This window comes from Microtus ochrogaster, linkage group LG3 (genome assembly GCF_000317375.1).
Source record: "Microtus ochrogaster isolate Prairie Vole_2 linkage group LG3, MicOch1.0, whole genome shotgun sequence".
Lineage (NCBI taxonomy): Eukaryota > Metazoa > Chordata > Mammalia > Rodentia > Cricetidae > Microtus > Microtus ochrogaster.
In genome coordinates this window covers 5,619,472-5,625,521 of record NC_022029.1, presented here as the reverse complement: position 1 = coordinate 5,625,521, position 6,050 = coordinate 5,619,472, and positions in this window count along the sequence as shown.

Sequence of the window (6,050 nt, the reverse complement as noted above, 5' to 3'; positions counted from 1 at the left end):
CAGAGAGAGAGACAGAGAGAGAGAGAGAGAGAGAGAGAGAGAAACAGAGAGAAACAGAGAGAAACAGAGAGAAACAGAGAGAAACAGAGAGAAACAGAGAGAAACAGAGAGGGGGAAGGGGAGAAGTGGGGAGAAGGGAGAGACAGAAGCTGATTCTTCAAGAGAGAGATGGAAATAAAAGAAATCAGGCTGGAAGAGAAGATCAACTTGCCTCAGCAGATGGGGGAGAGAGTGGGCATGGCTTGTCTCTAAAAGGCACAAGACAGATCATTACATTCCCATTGCTTTTTTATAATAAAAAGGCCGAAAGTTAGGCAGAACGGGTTAAAGGAATTGGGGCATCAGATTCTCAAGACAGCTTCCTGCTTAATTGTAGATGTCATCTTGGGGGAAAACCTGAGAAAGCTGTGTGTTGGTCACATTCTGGAGTAGCAGGTCTCTTTGTTCCTGTCCAATGTTTTTGGTATGGAAATGTCTGGTGTCTCTTTTTTCTGTTTAAGTTATTGGCCGAACAGAGGACAAAGTTAAGTTTAGGGGAAAACATTAGGACCAAAGAATTGTGATGTCTGGAAGGTCGTATGGCCTTTAGTTTATTGCTCAGAGCTTTTTGAGAAGAGTTTGATATTTTTTTAACAGAATTTCCCATAGCCAATTAGAAACAGGTCAGAAAAAAAATCAGTCTAAGACAGACTGAGGCCCTCCCTCTGCCTCTGATAGGCTCCATAAAACAACAAACCTGTGATAAAATCTAGCCTTTGCTCTTTAGAATGGTATGGTCTTAAACGTTCTTTTGTCTTTACTGAAGCCCTTGAAAAGTAGACAGTGGAGTGAATATGACAGATGTTGCCCCTGAGGCTCAGAAGGACCAAATATCCTGCCTGAGGTCATTTGTGGTTTGTTTATTTTTTTGCTCATGAATATATGTTTTTCTAATATTAAATATAATTTTGCTTTTCAGATTCATTTTTTTCACTATGTTAGGTTTTCTCTATCATACACGCAACCACATTTCATATCCAAAACTTTTATAAATTCCTGGTTGTTTGGGATGTCTATATCTATATCTACATCTATATCTATATATCTATATCTATAAATATCTTATTAATATGAAATTGAGGTACACGCCAAAAATCCCCATGGTAAAATAATGAGTATATTTGTACTGGCAATCTTTTTTTTTTTTCTTTTTCAAGACAGGGTTTCTCTGTGGCTTTGGAGCCTGTCCTGGAACTAGCTCTGTAGACTAGGCTGGTCTCGAACTCACAGAGATCCACCTGCCTCTGCCTCCCGAGTGCTGGGATTAAAGGCGTGCACCACCATTGCCCGGCTGTATTTTAAGGTATTTGATAGGATTTTCAAAAAGTCATATCTTATGTATTTTATAGCTTTTATTTTAAATCAATAGGAAAAGCAGAAACAATTCAGTTTTTGTGAGTCGAAATTTTGTTGCGGCTAATAGTTGCATTTAGTCCAAAGGAAAACACACGTGATAAACAGAAAAATTAGCCTCTTCCATCCAGTAGCTCTCTCAGTACAGCTATCGAGGATTTGGTTTTCTGTAAGGCAGCATGGCACAATAGATGGGCTATGGTATTACCTGGTTGACTATGAATTTAACCATTATTATTAGATGTTCATTGTCAATTAACCCAGAAACAGGTTTTACCAAAATTCTATACAAAGACAAAGCACAAAAATTGCCAAATCACAAAGTGATGAATTTCCTTATTTCTATCACTATGGGGAACCTTTTTTTCTTTCCCAATTAAGCTAAAACATGTTTGGTATTTAGTGCACAACATATGTCAAATTATTCCAGAAATATCTCAGCTACCCATGTCTAGTAGGAATCTATATGTAATGGAGGAAACTAGATTTCACACATATAATGGTGAAGGAGAGTGGAGAGCTTGTGGAGCCACTCTCAACCTATTTCAACCACACTGTGTCAAATAATACTGCAATAAATAGGTATATTTTGTTATTTTATATGTGTTCTGGTATTACTATTTGAATAAACTCCTTGAGCTAATAAGGGCTTCTGTATGCACAAAACTTTCTTCATGGATAAGCAGAAAATCAATACAGAACTTCATCTAAATTATGAACATGAAAATCAGAGAAAGAGGAAAATTTTGTTTTATACTTCTCTTAGTGCTTTCTAATATTTGAAGCAAGGAAATGCTTCAAAATGGAAAATCATTATCAACTCTGCTTTAATTGTATATTGGTTACTAAAAATCTGTCATGATAGGCAGAATGTGTGATAGAAAATGGAAAGTTTCCTAGTTTAGACATGGCACCACTGCATAACAGCATATGGAAGAAAGAAGGCATCTATTAATATTGGCCAGACAACATTGCATATATTCAGTAGTTAGGATGAGCATAGCTCCTACAACAAATTTTACTTTACTGTGAAAAAGCCTGGAAGAGTGTCCTTGGAAGTATAAGTTAGAAGAGTTGTACCATTCAGGGATTCTCAACTTGTGGATCAGTGCACTTTTGGGGTCACCTATCAGACATCCTGCATATGTGATGTGCATAGTACAATTCATAACAGTGGCAAAAGTACAGTTATGAAGCACCAACAAAATAATTTGTGGTTGGGGTTACCACAACATGCGAAAACATATTAAGGGCCATAGTATTGGGAAGGTTGAAAAGGCTGGGTTTGCAATGTGATGGAACATGGTCACAAAGATGTTGGTGTCCTGTGTCATGAGAGTGGTGAACTGACGTGGGTGCTGGCTTGTTTGCCTGTTTGTACTTGCTAACATTCCTACACAGGGATGCAGAAGGATACATGACTCGGCTCTCAGCTGACTGTGATGCACGGAGTCCTGCATAGAGAAACAAACAGTTCCAATTTCTTTCTTCTCACACTGCTTCCTCACACACCACAGTTAGAAGAATTCAGGATTTCAAAATAAATGTTACAGCACTGCTAAAAGATCTTCCATTATTATTATTTTTTACAGACCTAACGAAGTCTATACAGATTCACCTCATTGATTCTCAAAGAAAATTCCTTGAAGATAATATCCATGTCCATACATTGAGCAAAACCTTCACTTTTCTATCAAAATAGTTTTGTGGGTTATTATCTTTGAAGTGACAGTATGCCGGCACTGTTGGAAGCTAAATTGTTTTTCAATATTGTTATTGCTGAATCCATTACAGAAATAAGTATCAAATACTGCATGTATCAACAGTTGAGACTTGTTTACAAAAAAAAAGATTCACTGTTTTAATTTTCGATTAAGTGGTTCATAAAATATCAAATCTACTATTTACAGTCATTAATTATAAATGGGTGGTAATTTCTAACACAATCACAGGTCAGTGACTATTTTCTGTGTAGATAAACAAGACACGATTTTAAGCCTCAGAACAAATGTCTATTTTCGATTTTTTTAATTGAATCACAGGTTGCCAGAATAATTATTTTAAGCCAAAAGAGTATTGATTTTCCTTCTGTACATATAGAATATCATTAAATGTAGGATTTACCTGTGTCATTGGAAAGAAGTCAGACTTTCACATTTGCAGATGATATGATTTTATAAGTGAACCCATAAGTGAACCCCAAATTTCTATGAGGGAACTCCTACAGCTGATAAACCCCTTCAGTTGTAGCAGGAGGCCACTTGTTGGTTCCCAGCTGCATAGCCTCAAAATAATCACACAGAAACTATATTAATTAAATCACTGTTTAGCCCCTTAGCTCTAGCTTCTTATTGGCTAACTCTTACATATTAATTTAACCCAATTATATTAATCAGTTTATCACCACATGACTGTGGCTTTCCTGCAAGATTCCAACCTGCATCTGTCTCTGGAAGCTCTTTGGCTTTTCTATGACTGCACCCTTCTTTCTTCCAGTATTCAGCTTAGTTTGCCCCGCCTAGCTAATTTCTGCCCTGCTGTAAGCCGAAAGCAGTTTTTTTATTCATTAATGGTAATTACAGAATACAGAGGAAAAACCCCACATCACCTCCCCTTTTCTATTTAAATAAAAAAGAAATGTTTTAACTTTAACATTGTAAATTTACATATAACAAAACATGTATCAAATAAGAATTACAGCAACAATATTTATATCTACTTTATCATAACAAAACATGTATCAAATAAGAATTACAGCAACAATATTTATATCTACTTTATCTTTTATCATAACTAAGGACACCTATAACTTGACAAGTCTTCAATTCCATCAAAGATTCCAGAAGAATATAATAGTACCTAAGTAAACAGGAGGTTCATTGTAAGCAACTTCCAAAACTCTAGAATTGACAGACATTTTATTGCCTAGACAGTCATCCAATGTTCTTTTGTACTGTTGGGGCATCCATATTGAGCCTACAGGCCATAGTATCCAGCACACTTTTCCATGAAGCAGGAAATTTCAAAGACAGTTGTGCCTATATTGGCAGTTTGTCAGTCACTTTCTTTTGTATCCTGTAGAATGTCTCACAGACTCTTTTATGAAGCAGGAACTCTGAAGGATCATCTCACCTTTAGGCAAGTTCAGCAGTCATTTCTCTGCAGATTCTGCATGTCCAGCTCATCAAGCATTACAAGCAAAAGCAGTTTCTTTCCCAAATGGCTTACCAACACTATAAGAAGGGAGGGATGGGGGGAACTTGGGGAAACAGGATGATTGGGATAAAGGAAGGTTGGATAGGGGAGCACGGAACCACAATTCTTAGTTAAGGGAGCCACCTTAGGGTTGGCAAGAGTCTTGAACCTAGAGTGGCTCCCAGGAGCCCAAGGCGATGTCCCCAGTTAGTTCCTTGGGCAGCTGAGGATAGGGAACCCGAAATGACCCTATCCTATAGCAATACTGACGAATAGCTTGTTTTTCATCATAGAACCTTCATCTGGTGATGGATGGAGATAGAGACAGAGACCCACACTGGAGCACTGGATTGAGCTCCCAAGGTCCCAATGAGGAGCAGAAGGAGGGAGAAGATGAGCAAGGAGTCAGGACCAAGAGGGGTGCACCCACCCACTGATACAGTGGGACTGATCTATTGGGAGCTCACCAAGGCCAGCTGGACTATGACTGAAAAAGCATGGGATAAAAACGGATTCTCTGAACATGGCGAACAATGAGGGATGATGAGAAGCCAAGGACAATGGCACGGGGTTTTGATCCTACTTCATGTTCTGGCTTTGTGGGAGCCTAGCCAGTTTGGATGTTCACCTTCCTAGACATGGACGGAGGGGGGAGGACCTTGGACTTTCCACAGGGCAGGGAACCCTGACTGCTCTTCAAAATGGAGAGGGAGCAGGAGAGGAGTGGGGGGAGGGGAAGAAGGGTTGGAGGAGGGGGAGGGAAATGGGAGGCTGGGAGGAGGGGGAAACTTTTTTTCCTTTTCTCAATTAAAAAAAAAAAAGAAGCCTCTTCAATTCCCATCTTACTCTTGAGGTAAATGGTACTGCCAGGAGCAGATGTGCTTTCTAAGCCAGAGCATTTATTCTTAGAAGAATGTTGGTGTTATCATAGATCAGACATTGAGTGATTCTGAGAGAACCCAAATAACTCAAATGCCTAGAATACATTCAGATGAGCTACACATCTTAGAACCTAGGTATTGCATAGGATCTTAAGCAACACTAAAATTAATTTTAATGGAACATTATATTGTTTAGGGGACTAAATAGCACTAAAAGCAAAACTACTAAATCATAGCCCTCTGGCAACTCTTGACAAAAGACCTTATAAAAATCTTCCTACCCTTTTTGAGTGTCTTAATGAGACTAGGTAGAAGTAAAGTCAACTTATTCCTCCATGTGTAAAGAAAAAAATCCCTTTAGGAGATAGATCTGTTACTCAATGTGTTCCTGACATCATACGAAAACTACAAAATCATTCCTGCACCCTTAGACTCCACTGATGGTCTATTACAAATAGCACATTCCCTTTTCTGGAGTTATGAACGAGAGGAGGAATGAGAAGGAGGGAGAATGGAGTGGGGTAAAGCTACCAGAGAGACAGAACCGGTCTGTGAACTTCTCGGAGCCTTTTAAGAATAGTG